This window comes from Bos mutus, unplaced genomic scaffold (genome assembly GCF_027580195.1).
Source record: "Bos mutus isolate GX-2022 unplaced genomic scaffold, NWIPB_WYAK_1.1 CTG1776, whole genome shotgun sequence".
In the NCBI taxonomy this organism is placed as follows: domain Eukaryota; kingdom Metazoa; phylum Chordata; class Mammalia; order Artiodactyla; family Bovidae; genus Bos; species Bos mutus.
Window position 1 is genome coordinate 123 of NW_027219232.1, and position 23,520 is coordinate 23,642.

Sequence of the window (23,520 nt, forward strand, 5' to 3'; positions counted from 1 at the left end):
GAGTAAAAGTCAACAATATGTCAGACAAAAAGTCATGAAAATTGTGGTCATATTTAGCGGTCTGCTCCATCCCATGCAATTGATCCCTTTGTTCTGCTGTCCTTGCCCAATGACCAAGGACATCAGTGAAAGCAATAGTCTCGAAGAGACTCATGAAGTTTTTTTGTGAACGTCTGTATGACCTGTCCAGCAAAGTGGGTGCCCTGATCACTGGAGATTGTGGAAAGCACCTTTTAACCATTTTTTTCTATTCTGAGATATTAATCCTGAAGCCAGGAAAGGCATTATCAAATAAAAATGAGGTTTGTCAGGGAGCCAGGAAAAGCCAAGTGGCCATCTTGGACCTCTCATAGCCCCAACTCTTTGGTTTATGGCCATTTATAACCCATTTTAAATTCCCTGAAGACGTGTTAACTTTTGTAGAAGCAGAATGAGCTTTGTTCATATGTGCTGTAGTCTATTATCAAAAGCCACATTCCAAGAAAACTTTGTTCTTTTAATCAGTGAGAGAAAACCAAATTCCAGTTTGGTAACAGCTTATATTCACTGTGAAACAATAGTTATTCACTTAGTCATAGTAACAATAAGACTTCAAAGGCAGTTTAATGTCTTAACAAACTTATACCATGCACAAAACTCTTCTTTCACTTGCAACACACCTGTTTACACTTTCTGTATTCATCACTTCATTTGTCCATTTAGAGGACAGCCACCTGTACGTTTAGACTTACTTTGCTTTTCCTTAATAGAATGGAATTCCATTCCTTATTACTTTTTATTAAAAACACACATCTTACTTTTCTTCAGAAACCATGACTTGTACTTTACATCATCATTCTGTAGATTGGTAAGGATAAATCACCCAAAGTTATATCATTTATAAAAGTATCTTCACAATGTCTCTGTTAATTAGATCAATAAACAAACATCAATATCATGTATCAATTCAGTAATGATTATTTCCCAGTTCACACAAGCCTCAAATTCATTTACTTTAATTTTCTTGAATTTAGAATTGTTTGATTTGTAAGCATTTACTTCTCTTTAGGCCAATTAATTAGAGCTCATTGAACCACTTAGCCTTTAGCAATTTTTTCCAAGGATGGAGACACACCGAGACACACACAAATCTGGACAGACAGAAACCTCACATTTTCCACCTGAAATTTAAAATGTCTCTTTGTCCCTTTTATTTTCTTGGCTTGAGTTCCAGCTCATGGCTGGAGTCCCAGATAGAGTGGGCTGTGTATCTCAAGGACATGATAAGAGTTAACTCAGGTTTTTCCCCAGGCATGCTTCTGTTTCTTAGGCAGGATCAGGGCTCCCCAAAAGAGTATTTTCACAAGTCAAACTTTTAGTAATTACATGTGCAAAAAGAACCAGTTTTGCAATTTCTTTTTTTTTCTAATTTTTTAAAATTTTATTTTATTTTTAAACTTTACATAATTGTATTAGTTTTGCCAAATATCAAAATGAATCCGCCACAAGTATACATGTGTTCCCCATCCTGAACCCTCCTCCCTCCTCCCTCCCCACACCATCCCTCTGGGTCGTCCTAGTGCACTAGCCCCAAGCATCCAGTATCGTGCATCGAACCTGGACTGGCAACTCATTTCTTACATGATATTTTACATGTTTCAATGTCATTCTCCAAAATCTTCCCACCGTCTCCCTCTCCCACAGAGTCCATAAGACTGTTCTATACATCAGTGTCTCTTTTACTGTCTCGTACACCAGGTTATTGTTACCATCTTTCTAAATTCCATATATATGCGTTAGTATACTATATTTATGTTTTTCCTTCTGGCTTACTTCACTCTGTATAATAGGCTCCAGTTTCATCCACCTCATTAGAACTGATTCAAATGTATTCTTTTTAATGGCTGAGTAATACTCCATTGTGTATATGTACCACAGCTTTCTTATCCATTCATCTGCTGATGGACATCTAGGTTGCTTCCATGTCCTGGCTATTATAAACAGCGCACGATGAACACTGGGGTACACGTGTCTCTTTCCCTTCTGGTTTCCTCAGTGTGTATGCCCAGCAGTGGGATTGCTGGATCATAAGGCAGTTCTATTTCCAGTTTTTAAGGAATTTCCACACTGTTCTCCATAGTGGCTGTACTAGTTTGCATTCCCACCAACAGTGTAAGAGGGTTCCCTTTTCCACACCCTCTCCAGCATTTATTATTTGTAGACTTTTGGATCGCAGCCATTCTGAATGGTGTGAAATGGTACCTCATAGTGGTTTTGATTTGCATTTCTCTGATAATGAGTGATGTTGAGCATCTTTTCATGTGTTTGTTAGCCATCTGTATGTCTTCTTTGGAGAAATGTCTATTTAGTTCTTGGCCCATTTTTTGATTGGGTCGTTTATTTTTCTGGAGTTGAGCTGTAGGAGTTGCTTGTATATTTTTGAGATTAGTTGTTTGTCAGTTGCTTCATTTGCTATTATTTTCTCCCATTCTGAAGGCTGTCTTTTCACCTTGCTAATAGTTTCCTTTGATGTGCAGAAGCTTTTAAGGTTAATTAGGTCCCATTTGTTTATTTTTGATTTTATTTCCAATATTCTGGGAGGTGGGTCATAGAGGATCCTGCTGTGATGTATGTCAGAGAGTGTTTTGCCTATGTTCTCCTCTAGGAGTTTTATAGTTTCTGGTCTTACGTTGAGATCTTTAATCCATTTTGAGTTTATTTTTGTGTATGGTGTTAGAAAGTGGTCTAGTTTCATTCTTTTACAAGTGGTTGACCAGATTTCCCAGCACCACTTGTTAAAGAGATTGTCTTTAATCCATTGTATATTCTTGCCTCCTTTGTCAAAGATAAGGTGTCCATATGTGCGTGGATTTATCTCTGGGCTTTCTATTTTATTCCATTGATCAATATTTCTGTCTTTGTGCCAGTACCATACTGTCTTGATAACTGTGGCTTTGTAGTAGAGCCTGAAGTCAGGTAGGTTGATTCCTCCAGTTCCATTCTTCTTTCTCAAGATCACTTTGGCTATTCGAGGTTTTTTGTATTTCCATACAAATTGTGAAAGTATTTGTTCTAGCTCTGTGAAGAATACTGTTGGTAGCTTGATAGGGATTGCATTGAATCTATAAATTGCTTTGGGTAGTATACTCATTTTCACTATATTGATTCTTCCAATCCATGAAGATGGTATATTTCTCCATCTATTAGTGTCCTCTTTGATTTCTTTCACCAGCGTTTTATAGTTTTCTATATATAGGTCTTTAGTTTCTTTAGGTAGATATATTCCTAAGTATTTTATTCTTTTTGTTGCAATGGTGAATGGAATTGTTTCCTTAATTTCTCTTTCTGTTTTCTCATTATTAGTGTATAGGAATGCCAGGGATTTCTGTGTGTTGATTTTATATCCTGCAACTTTACTATAGTCATTGATTAGTTCTAGTAATTTTCTGGTGGAATCTTTAGGGTTTTCTATGTAGAGGATCATGTCATTTGCAAATAGTGAGAGTTTTACTTCTTCTTTTCCAATTTGATTCCTTTTATTTCTTTTTCTGCTCTGATTGCTGTGGCCAAAACTTCCAAAACTATGTTGAATAGTAATGGTGAAAGTGGGCACCCTTGTCTTGTTCCTGACTTTAGAGGAAATGCTTTCAATTTTTCACCATTGAGGATAATGTTTGCTGTGGGTTTATCATATATAGCTTTTATTATGTTGAGGTATGTTCCTTCTATTCCTGCTTTCTGGAGTTTTATCATAAATGGATGTTGAATTTTGTCAAAGGCTTTCTCTGCATCTATTGAGATAATCATATGGTTTTTATTTTTCAATTTGTTAATGTGGTGTATTACATTGATTGATTTGCGGATATTGAAGAATCCTTGCATCCCTGGGATAAAGCCCACTTGATCATGGTGTATGATCTTTTAATGTGTTGTTGGATTCTGATTGCTAGAATTTTGTTAAGGATTTTTGCATCTATGTTCATCAGTGATATTGGCCTGTAGTTTTTTTTTTTGTGGGATCTTTGTCAGGTTTTGGTATTAGGGTGATGGTGGCCTCATAGAATGAGTTTGGAAGTTTACCTTCCTCTGCAATTTTCTGGAAGAGTTTGAGCAGGATAGGTGTTAGCTCTTCTCTAAATTTTTGGTAGAATTCAGCTGTGAAGCCGTCTGGACCGGGCTTTTGTTTGCTGGAAGATTTTTGATTACAGTTTCAATTTCCGTGCTTGTGATGGGTCTGTTAAGATTTTCTATTTCTTCCTGGTCCAGTTTTGGAAAGTTGTACTTTTCTAAGAATTTGTCCATTTCTTCCACGTTGTCCATTTTATTGGCATATAATTGTTGATAGTAGTCTCTTATGATCCTTTGTATTTCTGTGTTGTCTGTTGTGATCTTTCCATTTTCGTTTCTAATTTTGTTGATTTGATTTTTCTCCCTTTGTTTCTTGATGAGTCTGGCTAATGGTTTGTCAATTTTATTTATCCTTTCAAAGAACCAGCTTTTGGTTTTGTTGATTTTTGCTATGATCTCTTTTGTTTCTTTTGCATTTATTTCTGCTTTAATTTTTAAGATTTCTTTCCTTCTACTAACCCTGGGGTTCTTCATTTCTTCCTTTTCTAGTTGCTTTAGGTGTAGAGTTAGGTTATTTATTTGACTTTTTCTTGTTTCTTGAGGTGTGCCTGTATTGCTATGAACTTTCCCCTTAGGACTGCTTTTACCGTGTCCCACAGGTTTTGGGTTGTTGTGTTTTCATTTTCATTCTTTTTCTATGCAAATTTTGATTTTTTTGATTTCTTCTGTGATTTGTTGGTTATTCAGCAGTGTGTTGTTCAGCCTCCATATGTTGGAATTTTTAATAGTTTTTCTCCTGTAATTGAGATCTAATCGTACTGCATTGTGGTCAGAAAAAATGCTTGGAATGATTTCTATTTTTTGAATTTACCAAGGCTAGCTTTATGGCCCAGGATGTGATCTATCCTGGAGAAGGTTCCATGTGCGCTTGAGAAAAAGGTGAAATTCATTGTTTTGGGATGAAATGTCCTATAGATATCAATTAGGTCTAACTGGTCTATTGTATCATTTAATGTTTGTGTTTCCTTGTTAATTTTCTGTTTAGTTGATCTATCCATAGGTGTAAGTGGGGTATTAAAGTCTCCCACTATTATTGTGTTATTGTTAATTTCTCCTTTCATACTTGTTAGCATTTGTCTTACGTACTGTGGTGCTCCGTGTTGGGTGCATATATATTTATAATTGTTATATCTTCTTCTTGGATTGATCCTTTGATCATTATGTAGTGACCTTCTTTGTCTCTTTTCACAGCCTTTGTTTTAAAGTCTATTTTATCTGATATGAGTATTGCTACTCCTGCTTTCTTTTGGTCCCTATTTGCATGGAAAATCTTTTTCCAGCCCTTCACTTTCAGTCTGTATGTGTCCCCTGTTTTGAGGTGGGTCTCTTGTAGACAACATATGTAGGGGTCTTGTTTTTGTATCCATTCAGCCAGTCTTTGTCTTTTGGTTGGGGCATTCAACCCATTTACATTTAAGGTAATTACTGATAAGTATGATCCCGTTGCCATTTACTTTATTGTTTTGGGTTCGAGTTTATACAATGTTTTTGTGTTTCCTGTCTAGAGAATATCCTTTAGTATTTGTTGGAGAGCTGGTTTGGTGGTGCTGAATTCTCTCAGCTTTTGCTTGTCTGAAAAGCTTTTGATTTCTCCTTCATACTTGAATGAGATCCTTGCTGGGTACAACAATCTGGGCTGTAGGTTATTTTCTTTCATCATTTTAAGTATGTCTTGCCATTCCCTCCTGGCTTGAAGAGTTTCTATTGAAAGACCAGCTGTTATCCTTATGGGAATTCCCTTGTGTGTTATTTGTTGTTTTTCCCTTGCTGCTTTTAATATTTGTTCTTTGTGTTTGTTCTTTGTTAATTTGATTAATATGTGTCTTGGGGTGTTTCTCCTTGGGTTTATCCTGTTTGGTACTCTCTGGGTTTCTTGGACTTGGGTGATTATTTCCTTCCCCATTTTAGGGAAGTTTTCCACTATTATCTCCTCAAGTATTTTCTCATGGTCTTTCTTTTTGTCTTCTTCTTCTGGAACCCCTATGATTCGAATGTTGTAGCGTTTAATGTTGTCCTGGAGGTCTCTGAGATTGTCCTCATTTCTTTTAATTCGTTTTTCTTTTATCCTCTCTGATTCATTGATTTCTACTATTCTATCTTCTACTTCACTAATCCTATCTTCTGCCTCTGTTATTCTACTATTTGTTGCCTCCAGAGTGTTTTTAATTTCATTTATTGCATTATTCATTATATATTGACTCTTTTTTATTTCTTCTAGGTCCTTGTTAAACCTTTCTTGCATCTTCTCAATCCTTGTCTCCAGGCTATTTATCTGTGATTCCATTTTGATTTCAAGATTTTGGATCAATTTCACTATCATTATTCGGAATTCTTTATCAGGTAGATTCCCTATCTCTTCCTCTTTTGTTTGGTTTGGTGGGCATTTATCCTGTTCCTTTATCTGCTGAGTATTCCTCTGTCTCTTCATCTTGTTTAAATTGCTGAGTTTGGGGTGTCCTTTCTGTATTCTGGCAGTTTGTGGAGTTCTCTTTATTGTGGCGTTTCCTCACTGTGTGTGGGTTTGTACAGGTGGCTTGTCAAGGTTTCCTGGTTAGGGAAGCTTGTGTCGGTGTTCTGGTGGGTGGAGCTGTATTTCTTCTCTCTGGAGTGCAATGAAATGTCCAGTAATGAGTTATGAGATGTCTATAGTTTTGGGGTGACTTTGGGCAGCCTGTATCTTGAAGCTCAGGGCTGTGTTCCTTTGTTGCTGGAGAATTTGCTTGGTATGTCTTGCCCTGGAACTTATTGGCCCTTGTGTGGTGCTTGGTTTCAGTGTTGGTATGGAGGCATTTGATCAGCTCCTGTAAATTAATGTTCCTTGGAGTCAGAAGTTCTCTGGAGTCAGGGTTTGGACTTAAGTCTCCTGCTTCCGGTTATTGGTCTTATTTTTACAGTAGTTTCAAAACTTCTCCTTCTATACAGCACCACTGATAAAACATCTACATTAAAGATGAAAAGTTTCTCTACGGTGAGGGTCACTCAGAGAGGTACACAGGGTTACATGGAGAAGAGAAGAGGGAGGAGGGAGTTAGAGGTGACCCAAATGAGATGGGGTGGAATCAATAGTGGAGAGAGTGGGGTAGCAGTAGTCACTTCCTTATGTGCACTCCACAACTGGACCACTCAGAGATGTTCACGGAGTTATACAGAGAAGAGAAGAAGGAGGAAGGAGACAGAGGTGGCCAGAAGGATAAAAGGGGGGAATGAAAAGGAGGGAGACAGATCCAGCCAGTAATCAGTTCCCTAAGTGTTCTCCACCGTCTGGAACACACAGAAATTCACAGAGTTGGGTAGAGTAGAGAGGGGTTAGGGAGGAGACACAGGCGACCTGGTGGAGAAAAAGGAGGGTCCAAAGGGAGAGAGAGCAGTCAAGCCAGTAATCTCGCTCCCTAGTGAAAAATGAGTCCTGAAGATTGGGTTCTTAAAGGTAGAAAATTGGTAACAAATACATAAAAGCAAAATTAAAAATCTAGAGTAGAGTTTGGAATTTCAAAAATACGATGTTAAAGAAAAGAAGAAGGAAAAGAAAGAGAGAAAAAAAAACAAAAAACAAACAAGGTCGCATAAAAATTATAAAGAAAGTACAGGTACAAAATTGATAACTAATACCAAAAAGCAAAAATTAAAAATCTAGAGTAGAGTTTGGAATTTCAAAAATACAATGTTAAAAAAAAAGAAGAAGAAAAATAAAGAGAGAAAACAAACAAACAAAAATAAACAATGTCACAAAAATTATAAAGAAAAATACAGGTACAAAATTGATATCAAATACCAAAAAGCATAAATTAAAAATCTAGAGTAGAGTTTGGAATTTCAGATATACAATGTTATATAAAAGAAGAAGAGAAAGAAACAGAAAAAAAAAAAAAAAGTCACAGAAATTATATAAAAAAACTATAGGTACAAAATTGATAACATATACCAAAAAGCTAAAATTAAAAATCTAGAGTAGAGTTTGAATTTCAAAAATACAATGTTAAAGAAAAAAAAAAAAAAAAAAAAAAAACAAGGTCAAAAAATTATAAAATATATATATATGAAGTTTGCTGAAGAAGAAAAAAAATAGGGTTTTTTTTTTTTTTTTGCAAAAGTAATAGGTTATAAAAGTGAAAATTAAAGGAACAATAGAGGACTTAAAATTTTTTTTTTTTAAAAAAAAAGAATGATCGTAAAAATAATAAAAATATATCTAGGACTTTCTTGGTTTTGTTGTGGGTGTTGTGGGTTCAGTTCATTTTTGGCTAGTTCCTTGGTCAGACTTATATTTCTCAAGATCTATAGGCCCCTTCCTATGTAGTCCGTAGTAACCACAGTGTTTTGATCTATTGCCTGTAGCTTCCAAGGCGTTTCCCTCTGTTATATCTTCCTCTGTTTGCTAGTCTCTTCAGCATCTGGTTTCCGCCCTGACACAAAGGGGACGGTGGAGGACACTTTTTTTTTTTTTTAGGCTTACTTGTTCAGTCGCGCTGTGGGGAGGGAGGGAGGGATGCTGCAAACAAATAACACTGGCGTGGGCTTGCAGTGCCTCAACCACCTGGGTCTGCCCCCGCTCACGGCGCATGTAGCCACCCTGCCCACACTGCTCGGGCTCTAGGTTGTTCCACCGGGAACAATCCGAGGCCAGCCCTGGGTTGCCTGCACCTCCCAGGTCCAAGCCGCTCAGGTTCAGGCACTCGGGTAGTCCTCAGAGGCGCAGACTCACTTGGGCCTGCGTTTTGTGCTCTTCCCAGGTCCGAGCAGCTCAGGTGATGAGGTGTTTGGCGAGCGCCAATGCTGTGACTTATCGCCTCCCCGCCACTCGGTTATCTGGATGTAAAACCGGCGCACCTTCTCAGGCAGATGTTGACCGTCCAGACCCGCAAGAAGTTTTAGTTAGCAAAGAAGCCTGTTTTATAGATAATGTCTTTCTGGGGCTGCAATTGCCCCCTTCCGGCTCTGGCTGCCTGTCACTGGAGGGGGAAGGTCTGCAGCCGGCTATCTCTGTTCAGCCCTTTGTTCCGTGCGCGGGCCTGGCGGTGTCTTAGGTTGGGGCTGGCTTTTCGCGTGGTAGATATCCCACAGTCTGGTTTGCTAGCCCAAATTATTTCGCTCAGATAGCGCTCAGGGTATTCAGGCCAGATTCTTACTCTCAGCGATGCAGCCCGCGCCGCGCCTCCCTGCCCAGCCCCCGCTTGCTAATGGCGTGTGCAGGCGTCTGCGCTGCTTCTCCGCTGGGGGAGTTACTGTAGGGCTCGCAATCTGCGAGTTTTAATTGTTTATTTATTTTTCTCCTTGTTATGTTGCCCTCTGTGCTTCCAAAGCTCGGCACAGATTCGGCAGTGAGAAGGTTTCCTGGTGTTTGGAAACTTCTCTCTTTTTAAGATTCCCTTCCCGGGACGGAACTCCGTCCCTATCTCTTTTGTCTCTTTTTTTTTTGTCTTTAATATTTTTTCCTACCTCCTTTCGAAGAGTTGGGTTGCTTTTCTGGGTGCCTGATGTCCTCTGCCGGCATTCAGAAGTTGTTTTGTGGAATTTACTCGACGTTTAAATGCTCTTTTGATGAATTTGTGGGGGAGAAAGTGTTCTCCCCGTCCTACTCCTCCGCCATCTTGGCTCCTCCAATGGCCCGGTTTTGCAATTACAAAAAGATTCCATTTTACCTAGTTTTCTCCAGAGTCTAAAGAATACACATGGCCATTCAGGGTTCAAAATGTCATTTCTCCTTCATGTAGTCATAGCTTCATAGCTAAGCTTTAAACCAGAGAGTGCTCAAATTGGCTCTGATGACAGGGGTAGACTGATCGATAAGATGTCCCAGCAGGGATTCTCTCTCTGGGCAGGTGAGGTCTTCTCTTAAAGCAAAGAAACCCCATATATAAGGGATTTTTAGGCCTTGAGGATCAAAATTATCCCAGTTTTTCAAGATATTATTCAAGGGGGGTGGTTCTGGACTGTTAGGCCCCATCTGTAAGAGAGAAAAAAGCAGTGCCCAGTGCCATGGCTTTTTTCTACCAGAGGTGTCTGCCCCTGCTCTAGATGGGGTTGGAGACTGATTTTCCACCTAAGCTTCCTTCCCTGGCCAGAGCTAACCTGTCTCTTACAGGTGGAGGTGTCCTACTCCCAACCCCCCTCGTTCTACCACCCAGGCATGGTGGAGATGCACCAGGGTTAGACCTGATGGCATCCCCGATTGATGTCCAGGTCCTCACCATTAAAACCTTGGTTTGATTTCCCTTTTATTCCGGCACCACCTGGGGTGGAACAGAGTAGTTTTCCGGATGCTTGCTGAGCCAAGACCACTAGGGGAAGCACCCAACTTCTGTGTACCTGTGCACATTCCTCATAACAGTATAAGTGGCAAGTCATAAAGGGATGAACAGAAAACCCAAGACATCCTCCTGAGAGTGGCCACACGAGTCTATTTAATAACAAAGGAGGCGATGGAGGGCCCGCCTGCGAGGAAAAACTAATCCTTCATATTCATGGAGTGCCAACATCATCCTTTTTATTCCTGTCCATCAGACTGTACAAAAAGAATACCTAAGGAGTTGAGACAAGAGCCACTGGAGGGCTTCGTCTGCTCTGCTAAGAGCTAGCGCTACTAAGGGAAGAAGCCCAATGCACTTTCAATCTGCCCAAATCTGGGGTGTGCCAATCTGTGTCCTCAGGAATCTCATGCTCACCAGCAATGCCTCAATCCATATAGTCCAGAGGCATAGCCATGACAAGAACTTGCCTGTGTGTCTGTGGGATCAGGATGGTGATTTCTAGTCTGAGAGATGTCCCTGGAGCTAGAGCTCCAGCTAGCTCCCTAAAGTGCTCCTGTCTGCAGTGTCCTGTAAAACTTGGAGTGGGGGCCTTGCTAGAAAAGCACAATAACAGCATGGATTGCAAGTCCCTTGAAAGTCTACAATCCGGCACACAAGGTTAATAACTTTAATTCCCCAAGCAGATATGAAATGGTCAGAGGGACCAGGAAAAGCTGACTGGGGAAAAGAAATTCAGTCCACATGCTTCTGATTTAGTAAAGTAGCTGCTGCTGCTAAGTTGCTTCAGTCGTGTCTGACTTTGTGAGACCCCAGAGTTGGCAGCCCACCAGGCTCCCCTGCCCCTGGGATTCTCCAGGCAAGAGTACTGTAGTGGATTGCCCTTTCCTTCTCCAATGCAGGAAAGTGAAAAGGGAAAGTGAAGTCACTCAGTCGTGTCCAACTCTTAGTGACCCCATGCACTGCAGCCTACCAGGCTCCTCCACCCATGGGATTTTCCAGGCAAGAGTACTGGAGTGGGGTGCCATTGCCTTCTCCGTAGTAAAGTAGAGACCACAGTAAAAGAGCAAAAGAATCTCAACTCTGAGTGTTCTTACCTTGTCTCGAAGATCTTGGACAAGCCCCCAAAATGATAACCTAGCAGTCAACGGTGACCAATGCCACTGGATTCATGGTGTCTGAAGAAGAAGATATTACTCTGGGGCCAAAGACAGTCTCAGTCACTCAGAGCTTTGTGTATATTTTATTTAAAGTGAAGGTGACAGAAAAAGCTTCTGACACAGACATCAGAAGGGGCTCACTAATTTAAGTGGGGCCATATATACTTCTCAACTAGCCTCTGAGAATAGACAAAAAACATCTCAAGGATGTGAGCGTTTTGCCCACACCCTTTCCTATAACATACATCCAAAGCTCAAAAAGAGGAATGTCCTTGAACCTGAGATACTGCTCCCTACAATGCCTACTTGTCTTAGGCAAAAGAATGTGAAAAAGAAAGCAAGCTTGCCTCCTCCTTAAAGGGGCTTTAGGCTTGGACTCTTTATCAACCTGCTGGGACAGGTAAGTATACAGTTAAACTCAGAAAACTCTAATGTTGTAATGGTGGTGAGTAAAGCATTTGTATAACATACCACTGATAACTCATATAAGTATATCACTTATAAATTCAGTATGAAGGTCAAAAGATAAAATATCAAAATAATGATAACTACAAAATGAAATAATGGAACCATGTTTGAAGAATTAGATGACAGTATGATACGAAGTCAACAAACAGAGAGACTCAATGAAGAGCTACAAATTATTTTTTTTAAAGGAAACTAACATAAATTCTGGATTTGAAAACTAAAATAATTGAAATGAAAAACTGATAGGTTCAACAGCACATTTGAGATGCTAGCAGAAATAATCCATAAACTTGAAGATGAATTCATAGAAATCAATGTAAAAATAAAGAGAAAAAAATGTTGAGGGAAAATGATCTAAGGCATCCATTCATTACACCATCAAGTATGGAAGGAGAGAGACTCTCAGAAAGCAGGGAGAGAAAGGGGAGGGAGTAAAATTACTTGTAGACAGAATGGCTGACCGGCAGGTCAGAGCAAAAGGGAGGTGCAGCGCAGGACTCTGAGGGCGCCGGGCGGCAGCAGCCTCCGTCTAAGGCCATAGCACCCTGAACGCGCCCTATCTCATCTGATCTCGGAAGCTAAGCAGGGTTGGGCCTGGTTAGTACTTGGGTGGGAGACCGCCTGGGCATACCGGGTGCTGTAGGCTCTTTGCCTTCCCTCTCCTTTAGCCCCCGCCCCACGTCCCAACACTTGGGCTCCCACAGCCCCAGCCCCTCCTGGGGGTGGGTGGCCGGGGCACTGACTCCCGCTGCAGACCTGGGTTGCCTCCGCGTGGCCCGCGAGCCCCTCCGCATTTGGCTTCCAGGAAACCAGACGACCGTCCCGCGGGTCTCCGTCTGGGGCTCCCTTGGCGTGCCTCAGGCAATCCCGGGGAGCTGCACCAGCTCCAGCCCCAGCCCCAGCTACAGCCCTACCCCCAGCCCCACCCCAGCCCCCCCATCCTCACAGGCGAACGCCCGAGCTCGCGCGCACCCGCGCGCACACACAGGTATATGTGCACAGATGGTGCATGTATCTTGTTCAGTTATACTTTTGGTGGATATATGCCTGGGAGTGGGACTGCTGAATCATATGGTACTTCTAGTTTTAGTTCCTTCAGGAACCTCCATACTCTTTTCCATAGTGGCTCTACCAACTCACATTCCTACTAACGGTGGGGGCGAGTTCCCTTTTCTCCACATCCTCTCCAGCATTTGTTATCTACAGACTTTTCCACGAGGACCATTCTGACTAATGTGAAGTGGAACCTCGTTGTAGTTTGGAGTTGAGTCTGTCCAATCATGAGTGATGTGGAGCAAGATGACCTTTTTAAAATGCAGATGCAATTCTATCACCTCCCTGCTCCAACTGCTCTTGTATTTTCCCATCATAGTGAAGATATGACCAAATCCCTTCATTGCTTGGTCCCCACTTTCTTCTCTGATTTCTTTTCACTGGAATGCCCTCTGCACTCTTTTGGTTCCATCCCATAGGGCATTTTTCATTTCTTGAATGTACTAAGGTTCCCTTGTCACGTAGCCTTCCAAGATGCTATTTTACCTGCCTGAAATTCTTCCTGCATCTCAACCCTGGTTTACGTTGGTTCAACCTATGGATCTCAACTCAATTATTAGTCTGAAAAGCCTTCTCTGACACCCAGTTTTTGGTGAGGGAAGAGGCCCCTATAGAAGTTCTCAAAGTATCTGCCTGTTATTTATCATTAGATTAGTCTCAGTGAAAGAAGGAACTGTGTTTCTTCTTCTCTCAGCATTCTATTTCCAGAAACATATTGCATGCCTACTAGCTCATAGTAGGTGCTCAATATTTATTCAGTGTGTGAAAGACAGAAAAGTTCTGTGAAGCCTCAACTTTTCACTTGGCTCAGCACTTTTGATCTCTTTGTATCTTTGTCGATTCAGTTCTTTTCTTTCTTCTGTTGATGTGCACACTATATTCAAGGCACGATCTAAGGCATGAAGACATATCAATAAATATAGGTTCTTGCTTTCCAGGAACTCATACATCAGATTTCTATAATTCAGGGTTTTTTTAAATTAATGCTCTAGAACAATGTGAACTTTTAGTATTATCCATTTTCATTTCAAAGAAAGATCATTTTACTTACATAGCAAAGGTGGAGACCTTCCAACTTTCAGTCCAATACTTATACCTTTACCATTTCAGGCAAGTCTTGTGGTTCCTTCTTGAGGTGTGCGGCTCTTCCAGAAATGTGAAGATCTTCCATAGTCCTCAGACTTTGGTGTGATTTGGAATCATCAAGAAAGTTTCCAGGTATAGGTTCCAGACCACCACCTCAAAGAGTCAGTAGCGAATGGAGTGGATTCCAGCAATATGCATTGTTAACCAGCATCACTGGTGATTCTGTTGCTACAGACTCAATGCAGTGGGCAGGGCCTGGACTGCCCAATGGGTCTGATGTGGAATGGAAAGAAGGGCTTACCCCCTCCACTGTTTCTAGCCCTGTGACTAGAAACGGTCCCCAAACAAAAATCAGACAAACAAGATTAACCCAGATCATAGTCCATGAGATGAAGGAACTAAGCAGCTGGTTGAGATGGAGCCAAGGGGAAAGGTTGCTCTTTTTTTCTCCACCTCTACTCCTTTCTTCCTTGATGCCTTAGTGATTCATCGTGGAGATTTGAAATAAAGTTCACAAGAGTCATATTTGTTGAGTAAAGATTTTGCATTGAACCAACTCTAAAAAATGAAGAAAGTTTCACCTGCCACATGCTTCTTTTAAAAAGTCAATTGCTTTTCAACTCTGGGGTTTCTCTCTTGCCTTGTTCAAGTAGCCTTAATCGTAAAAATAAAATAAAACTAAATAAAGATTCAAATATACCAACAAAGGAAAGCTTCCATTTCTTAAATCATCTTTCCACTTAGTAGAACACTAGCTCTTTTCTTTGTATTTTGACTAGGCAATTAGTTGTATTGTGGCTCAGATGGGAAGGCATCCACCTGCAGGAGACTCAGGTTTGATCCCTGGGTCGGGAAGAACCCCTGGAGAAAGAAATGGCAAACCACTCCAGTATTCTTTTTTTTTTTTTTTATTCTTCCAATTTTATTTTATTTTTAAACTTTACATAATTGTATTTGTTTTGCCAAATATCAAAATGAATCCGCCACAGGTATACATGTGTTCCCCATCCCGAACCCTCCCTCCTCCTCCCTCCCCATACCATCCTCTGGGCTGTCCCAGTGCACCAGCCCCAAGCATCCAGCATCATGCATCGAACCTGGACTGGCAACTCGTTTCCTACATGATATTTTACATGTTTCATTGCCATTCTCCCAAATCTTCCCACCCTCTCCTCTCCCACAGAGTCCATAAGACTGTTCTATACATCAGTGTCTCTTTTGCTGTCTCGCATAATCGGGTTATTGTTACCATCTTTCTAAATTCCATATATGTGCGTTAGTATACTGTATTTATGTTTTTCCTTCTGGCTTACTTCACTCTGTATAATAGGCTCCAGTTTCATCCACCTCATTAGAACTGATTCAAATGTATTCTTTTTAATGGCTGAGTAATACTCCATTGTGTATATGTACCACAGCTTTCTTATCCATTCATCTGCTGATGGACATCTAGGTTGCTTCCATGTCTTGGCTATTATAAACAGTGCTGCGAATGAACATTGGGGTACACGTGTCTCTTTCCCTTCTGGTTTCCTCAGTGTGTATGCCCAGCAGTGGGGTTGCTGGATCATAAGGCAGTTCTATTTCCAGTTTTTAAGGAATCTCCACACTGTTCTCCATAGTGGCTGTACTAGTTTGCATTCCCACCAACAGTGTAAGAGGGTTCCTTTTCTCCACACCCTCTCCAGCATTTATTATTTGTAGACTTTTGGATCGCAGCCATTCTGACTGGTGTGAAATGGTACCTCATAGTGGTTTTGATTTGCATTTCTCTGATAATGAGTGATGTTGAGCATCTTTTCATGTGTTTGTTAGCCATCTGTATGTTTTTTGGAGAAATGTCTATTTAGTTCTTTGGCCCATTTTTTGATTGGGTCGTTTATTTTTCTGGAGTTGAGCTGTAGGAGTTGCTTGTATATTTTTTGAGATTAGTTGTTTGTCGGTTGCTTCATTTGCTATTATTTTTCCCATTCTGAAGGCTGTCTTTTCACCTTGCTAATAGTTTCCTTTGATGTGCAGAAGCTTTTAAGGTTAATTAGGTCCCATTTGTTTATTTTTGCTTTTATTTCCAATATTCTGGGAGGTGGGTCATAGAGGATCCTGCTGTGATGTATGTCGGAGAGTGTTTTGCCTATGTTCTCCTCTAGGAGTTTTATAGTTTCTGGTCTTACGTTTAGATCTTTAATCCATTTTGAGTTTGTTTTTGTGTATGGTTTTAGAAAGTGGTCCAGTTTCATTCTTTTACAAGTGGTTGACCAGATTTCCCAGCACCACTTGTTAAAGAGATTGTCTTTAATCCATTGTATATTCTTGCCTCCTTTGTCGAAGATAAGGTGTCCATATGTGCGTGGATTTATCTCTGGGCTTTCTATTTTATTCCATTGATCAATATTTCTGTCTTTGTGCCAGTACCATACTGTCTTGATAACTGTGGCTTTGTAGTAGAGCCTGAAGTCAGGTAGGTTGATTCCTCCAGTTCCATTCTTCTTTCTCAAGATCGCTTTGGCTATTCGAGGTTTTTTGTATTTCCATACAAATTGTGAAATTATTTGTTCTAGCTCTGTGAAGAATACTGTTGGTAGCTTGATAGGGATTGCGTTGAATCTATAAATTGCTTTGGGTAGTATACTCATTTTCACTATATTGATTCTTCCAATCCATGAACATGGTATACTTCTCCATCTATTAGTGTCCTCTTTGATTTCTTTCACCAGCGTTTTATAGTTTTCTATATATAGGTCTTTAGTTTCTTTAGGTAGATATATTCCTAAGTATTTTATTCTTTCCATTGCAATGGTGAATGGAATTGTTTCCTTAATTTCTCTTTCTGTTTTCTCATTATTAGTGTATAGGAATGCCAGGGATTTCTGTGTGTTGATTTTATATCCTGCAACTTTACTATAGTCATTGATTATTTCTAGTAATTTTCTGGTGGACTCTTTAGGGTTTTCTATGTAGAGGATCATGTCATCTGCAAATAGTGAGAGTTTTACTTCTTCTTTTCCAATTTGATTCCTTTTATTTCTTTTTCTGCTCTGATTGCTGTGGCCAAAACTTCCAAAACTATGTTGAATAGTAATGGTGAAAGTGGGCACCCTTGTCTTGTTCCTGACTTTAGAGGAAATGCTTTCAATTTTTCACCATTGAGGATAATGTTTGCAGTGGGTTTGTCATATATAGCTTTTATTATGTTGAGGTATGTTCCTTCTATTCCTGCTTTCTGGAGAGTTTTTATCATAAATGGATGTTGAATTTTGTCAAAGGCTTTTCTGCATCTATTGAGATAATCATATGGTTTTTATTTTTCAATTTGTTAATGTGGTGTATTACATTGATTGATTTATGGATATTGAAGAATCCTTGCATCCCTGGGATAAAGCCCACTTGATCATGGTGTATGATCTTTTAATGTGTTGTTGGATTCTGATTGCTAGAATTTTGTTAAGGATTTTTTGCATCTATGTTCATCAGTGATATTGGCCTGTAGTTTTCTTTTTTTGTGGGATCTTTGTCAGGTTTTGTATTAGGGTGATGGTGGCCTCATAGAATGAGTTTGAAGTTTACCTTCCTCTGCAATTTTCTGGAAGAGTTTGAGCAGGATAGGTGTTAGCTCTTCTCTAAATTTTTGGTAGAATTCAGCTGTGAAGCCGTCTGGACCGGGGCTTTTGTTTGCTGGAAGATTTTTGATTACAGTTTCAATTTCCATGCTTGTGATGGGTCTGTTAAGATTTTCTATTTCTTCCTGGTCCAGTTTTGGAAAGTTGTACTTTTCTAAGAATTTGTCCATTTCTTCCACGTTGTCCATTTTATTGGCATATAATTGTTGATAGTAGTCTCTTATGATCCTTTGTATTTCTGTGTTGTCTGTTGTGATCTCTCCATTTTCGTTTCTAATTTTGTTGATTTGATTTTTCTCCCTTTGTTTCTTGATGAGTCTGGCTAATGGTTTGTCAATTTTATTTATCCTTTCAAAGAACCAGCTTTTGGTTTTGTTGATTTTTGCTATGGTCTCTTTTGTTTTTTTGCATTTATTTCTGCTCTAATTTTTAAGATTTCTTTCCTTCTACTAACCCTGGGGTTCTTCATTTCTTCCTTTTCTAGTTGCTTTAGGTGTAGAGTTAGGTTATTTATTTGACTTTTTTCTTGTTTCTTGAGGTGTGCCTGTATTGCTATGAACTTTCCCCTTAGGACTGCTTTTACCGTGTCCCACAGGTTTTGGGTTGTTGTGTTTTCATTTTCATTCGTTTCTATGCAAATTTTGATTTCTTTTTGATTTCTTCTGTGATTTGTTGGTTATTCAGCAGCGTGTTGTTCAGCCTCCATATGTTGGAATTTTTAATAGTTTTTCTCCTGTAATTGAGATCTAATCTTACTGCATTGTGGTCAGAAAAAATGCTTGGAATGATTTCTATTTTTTTGAATTTACCAAGGCTAGCTTTATGGCCCAGGATGTGATCTATCCTGAGAAGGTTCCATGTGCGCTTGAGAAAAAGGTGAAATTCATTGTTTTGGGATGAAATGACCTATAGATATCAATTAGGTCTAACTGGTCTATTGTATCGTTTAAAGTTTGTGTTTCCTTGTTAATTTTCTGTTTAGTTGATCTATCCATAGGTGTAAGTGGGGTATTAAAGTCTCCCACTATTATTGTGTTATTGTTAATTTCTCCTTTCATACTTGTTAGCATTTGTCTTACGTACTGTGGTGCTCCCGTGTTGGGTGCATATATATTTATAATTGTTATATCTTCTTCTTGGATTGATCCTTTGATCATTATGTAGTGACCTTCTTTGTCTCTTTTCACAGCCTTTGTTTTAAAGTCTATTTTATCTGATATGAGTATTGCTACTCCTGCTTTTTTTTGGTCCCTATTTGCATGGAAAATCTTTTCCAGCCCTTCACTTTCAGTCTGTATGTGTCCCCTGTTTTGAGGTGGGTCTCTTGTAGACAGCATATGTAGGGGTCTTGTTTTTGTATCCATTCAGCCAGTCTTTGTCTTTTTGTTGGGGCATTCAACCCATTTACATTTAAGGTAATTACTGATAAGTATGATCCTGTTGCCATTTACTTTATTGTTTTGGGTTCGAGTTTATACACCGCTTTTTTGTGTTTCCTGTCTAGAGAATATCCTTTAGTATTTGTTGAGAGCTGGTTTGGTGGTGCAGAATTCTCTCAGCTTTTGCTTGTCTGAAAAGCTTTTGATTTCTCCTTCATACTTGAATGAGATCCTTGCTGGGTACAATAATCTGGGCTGTAGGTTATTTTTTTCATCATTTTAAGTATGTCTTGCCATTCCTCCTGGCTTGAAGAGTTTCTATTGAAAGATTAGCTGTTATCCTTATGGGAATTCCCTTGTTTGTTATTTGTTGTTTTTCCCTTGCTGCTTTTAATATTTGTTCTTTTTGTGTTTGATCTTTGTTAATTTGATTAATATGTGTCTTGGGGTGTTTCTCCTTGGGTTTATCCTGTTTGGTACTCTGGGTTTCTTGGACTTGGGTGATTATTTCCTTCCCCATTTTAGGAAGTTTTCCACTATTATCTCCTCAAGTATTTTCTCATGGTCTTTCTTTTGTCTTCTTCTTCTGGAACCCCTATGATTCGAATGTTGTAGCGTTTAATATTGTCCTGGAGGTCTCTGAGATTGTCCTCATTTCTTTTAATCTGTTTTTCTTTTATCCTCTCTGATTCATTTATTTCTACCATTCTATCTTCTAATTCACTAATCCTGTCTTCTGCCTCTGTTATTCTACTATTTGTTGCCTCCAGAGTGTTTTTTTAATTTCACTTATTGCATTATTCATTATATATTGACTCTTTTTATTTCTTCTAGGTCCTTGTTAAACCTTTCTTGCATCTTCTCAATCCTTGTCTCCAGGCTATTTATCTGTGATTCCATTTTAGTTTCAAGATTTTGGATCAATTTCACTATCATTATTCGGAATTCTTTATCAGGTAGATTCCCTATCTCTTCCTCTTTTGTTTGGTTTGGTGGGCATTTATCCTGTTCCTTTATCTGCTGAGTATTCCTCTGTCTCTTCATCTTGTTTAAATTGCTGAGTTTGGGGTGTCCTTTCTGTATTCTGGCAGTTTGTGGAGTTCTCTTTATTATGGCGTTTTCTCACTGTGTGTGGGTTTGTACAGGTGGCTTGTCAAGGTTTCCTGGTTAGGGAAGCTTGTGTCGGTGTTCTGTGGGTGGAGCTGTATTTTTCTCTCTGGAGTGCAATGAAATGTCCAGTAATGAGTTATGAGATGTCTATAGTTTTGGGGTGACTTTGGGCAGCCTGTATCTTGAAAGCTCAGGGCTGTGTTCCTTTGTTGCTGGAGAATTTGTTTGGTATGTCTTGCCCTGAACTTATTGGCCCTTGTGTGGTGCTTGGTTTCAGTGTCGGTATGGAGGCATTTGATGAGCTCCTGTCAGTGAATGTTCCTTGAGTCAGGAGTTCCCTGGAGTCAGGGTTTGACTTAAGTCTCCTGCTTCCGATTATCGGTCTTATTTTTACAGTAGTTTCAAAACTTCTCCTTCTATACAGCACCATTGATAAAACATCTACATTAAAGATGATATGTTTTCTACAGTGAGGGTCACTCAGAGAGGTTCACAGGGTTACATGGAGAAGAGAAGAGGGAGGAGGGAGTTAGAGGTGACCCAAATGAGATGAGGTGAATCAATAGTGGAGAGAGTGGGCTAGCCAGTAGTCATTTCCTTATGTGCACTCCACAACTGGACCACTCAGAGATGTTCACGGGTTATACAGAGAAGAGAAGAAGGAGGAAGGTAAACAGAGGTGGCCAGAAGGATAAAAGGGGGGAATGAAAAGGAGGGAGACAGATCCAGCCAGTAATCAGTTCCTAAGTGTTCTCCACCATCTGGAACACACAGAAATTCACAGAGTTGGGTAGAGTAGAGAGGGGTTAGGGAGGAGACACAGGCGACCTGGTGGAGAAAAAGGAGGGTCCAAAGGGGAGAGAGAGCAGTCAAGCCAGTAATCTCACCCCTAGTGAAAATGGGTCCTGAAGATTGGGTCCTTAAAGGTACAAAATTGGTAATAAATACATAAAAGCAAAAATCAAAAATCTAGAGTAGAGTTTGGAATTTCAAAAAATACGATGTTAAAGAAAAGAAGAAGGAAAAGAAAGAGAGAAAGAACGAACAAACAAAAACAAACAAATTAAAAATTATAAAGAAAGTACAGGTACAAAATTGATAACTAATACTAGAAAGTTTAAAATTAAAAATCTAGAGTAGAGTTTGGAATTTCAAAAATACGATGTTAAAGAAAAGAAGAAGGAAAAGAAAGAGAGAAAAACGAACAAACAAAAAACAAACAGGGTCATGAAAATTATAAAGAAAGTACAGGTACAAAATTGATAACTAATACCAGAAAGCAAAAATTAAAAATCTAGAGTAGAGTTTGAATTTCAAAAATACAATGTTAAAAAAAAAAAAAAGAAGAATAAAAATAAAGAGAGAAAACAAACAAACAAATACGAACAATGTCACAAAAATTATAAAGAAAATACAGGTACAAAATTGATATCAAATACCAAAAAGCATAAATTAAAAATCTAGAGTAAAGTTTGGAATTTCAGATATACAATGTTATATAAAAGAAGAAGAGAAAGAAACAGAGAAGAAGAAAAAAAAAAAAAAGAAAAAAAGTCACAGAAATTATATAAAAAAACTATAGGTACAAAATTGATAATATATACCAAAAAGTTAAAAAATTAAAAATCTAGAGTAGAGTTTGGAATTTCAAAAATACAATGTTAAAGAAAAGAGAAAAAAAAAACAAAACAAAAACAAAAAAAAAAAAACAAGGTCAAAAAATTATAAAATATATATATATGAAGTTTGCTGAAGAAGAAAAAATAGGTCTTTTTTTTTTTTTTTTTTTTTTTTGCAAAGTAATAGGTTATAAAAGTGAAAATTAAAGGAACAATAGAGGACTTTAAATTTTTTTTTTTTTTTTTAGTTAAAAAAAAAAAAAAGAAAGAATGATCGTAAAAATAATAAAAATATATCTAGACTTTTTTTTTTTTTTTTTTTTTTTTGTGGGTGTTGTGGGTTCAGTTCATTTTTGGCTAGTTCCTTGGTCAGATTTATATTTCTCAAGATCTATAGGCCCTTCCTATGTAGTCCGTAGTAACCACAGGGTTTTGATCTATTGCCTGTAGCTTCCAAGGCGTTTCCTCTGTTATATCTTCTTCTGTTTGCTAGTCTCTTCAGTATCTGGTTTCGCCCTGACTCAAAGGGCACGGTGGAGGACACTTTTTTTTTTTTTTTTTTTTTTTAGGCTTACTTGTTCAGTCGCTGTGGGGATGGAGGGAGGGATGCTGCAAACAAATAACACTGGCGTGGGCTCGCAGTGCCTCAGCCACCCTGGGTCTGCCCCCGCCACGGCCCGTGTAGCCTCCCTGTCCACACTGCTCGGACTCTAGGTTGTTCTGCCGGGAACAACCGAGGCTGGCCCTGGGCTGCCTGCACCTCCCAGGTCCAAGCCGCCAGGTTCAGGCACTCGGTAGTCCTCAGAGGCGCAGACTCAGTTGGGCCTCATGTTTTGTGCTCTTCCCAGGTCCGAGCGCCAATTTGTTCTTCCCAGGCGAGCGCCAATGCTGCGACTTATCGCCTCCCCGCCACTCGGTTATCTGGATGTAAAACCGCGCACCTTCTCAGGCAGATGTTGACCGTCCAGACCCCAAGAAGTTTTAGTTAGCAAAGAAGCCTGCTTACAATTTTATAGATAATGTCTCTGGGGCTGCGATTGCCCCCTTCCGCTCTGGCTGCCTGTCACCGAGGGGGAAGGTCTGCAGCCGCTATCTCTGTTCAGTCTTTTGTTCCGTGCGCGGGCCTGGCGGTCTTAGGTTAGGGCTGGCTTTTCGCGTGGTAGATATCCCACAGTCTGGTTTGCTAGCCCAAATTATTTCGCCAGATAGCGCCAGGGTATTCAGGCCAGATTCTTACTCTCAGCGATGCAGCCCACGCCGCGCCTCCCTGCCCAGCCCCAGTTTGCTAATGGCGGATGCAGGCGCCTGCGCGCTGCTTCTCTGCTGGGGGAGTTATCGTAGGGCCTTAATCTGCGAGTTTTAAATTGTTTATTTATTTTTTTTCCCTGTTATGTTGCCTCTGTGCTTCCAAAGCTCGGCACAGATTCGCAGTGAGAAGGTTTCTGATGTTTGGAAACTTCTCTTTTAAGATTCCTTCCCGGACGGAACTCCATCCCCTCCTCTTTGTCTCTTTTTTTGTTTGTTTTAATATTTTTCCTACCCCTTTCAAGAGTTGCTGTTGCTTTTCTGGGTGCCTGATGTCCTCTGCCGCATTCAGTTGTTTTGTTAAATGCTCTTTTTGATGAATTTGTGGGGAGAAAGTGTTCTCCGTCCTACTCCCTCCGCCATCTTGGCTC

At 39.7% G+C, this 23,520-nt stretch overlaps 1 pseudogene; it reads left to right on the top strand.

Annotated features, from left to right (window-relative positions):
- Positions 1-12,507: 12,507 nt before the first annotated feature.
- On the top strand, positions 12,508-12,626 carry LOC138986819 (5S ribosomal RNA; annotated as a pseudogene).
- Positions 12,627-23,520: the final 10,894 nt, after the last annotated feature.